At 48.9% G+C, this 919-nt stretch overlaps 1 pseudogene; it reads left to right on the top strand.

Annotated features, from left to right (window-relative positions):
* Positions 1-523: 523 nt before the first annotated feature.
* On the top strand, positions 524-650 carry LOC119920347 (annotated as a pseudogene).
* Positions 651-919: the final 269 nt, after the last annotated feature.

Raw genomic sequence — 919 nt, 5'->3', positions numbered from 1 at the left:
GCCTGAGCACATGGAGCTTACAGACTACGGTGGGAGACAGACATTAAGATCGATTACAGAGCGGGGAAGTAGTAATAGTAATAATAATAATAATAATGATGGTGTTAAGCGCTTACTATGTGCAAAGCACTGTTCTAAGCGCTGGGGAGGATACAACGTGATCAGGCTGTCCCACGTGAGGCTCACAGTCAATCCCCATTTTACAGATGAGGTAACTGAGGCTCAGAGAAGTTAAGTGACTTGCCCAAGGCCACACAGCAGACATGTGGCGGAGCCGGGATTCGAACCCACGACCTCTGACTCCAAAGCCCGGGCTCTTCCCACGGAGCCACGCTGCTTCTCTGTAGTCGAATAGGAAGATGTGACCGATTTGCTTGTATCCACCCCAGCGCTTAGCACAGTGCCCGACACAGAGTAAGTGCTTAACAAATACTGTTATTATATAGGCAACAGTGCTGTGGGGCTGGGGCGAGCATCAAATTGCTTAAGGGGAAGCTGTGAAAATCGTGGAACCACTTGAGGGGCGACTTCGCGGCCTCTGGCAACGATCAAATATAGTATCCGTTCTTATCAGTTTAACATCTGACACGTTCTCTATCGGAGGAATTTTAATTCTAGACCGTGAGCCCGTTGTTGAGTAGGGACCATCTCTGTTGCTGAATTGTACTTTCCGAGCGCTTAGTACAGTGCTCCGCACACAGTAAGCGCTCAATAAATCCGACCGAATGGAAGGAAGCAGGTGAGTTGGCAGTCAATACTTGACGGAAAGCCAAGAAAACCCCGTGGAGGCTTAGTTAAGAGATGAGACAACGGCCCGCTGTTCCTTTCAAGTAAATTGAGGCAATTCGAATTTGGCACCACACTCACTGACCTGCAGGTTGTTGTCGAGTTCATACCCTCATCCTCAACACCATCTTCC

This window comes from Tachyglossus aculeatus, chromosome X1, assembly GCF_015852505.1.
Source record: "Tachyglossus aculeatus isolate mTacAcu1 chromosome X1, mTacAcu1.pri, whole genome shotgun sequence".
NCBI lineage: Eukaryota > Metazoa > Chordata > Mammalia > Monotremata > Tachyglossidae > Tachyglossus > Tachyglossus aculeatus.
Note: the sequence above shows the minus strand (reverse complement) of the source record. Positions and strands in the feature narration are given on the sequence as shown.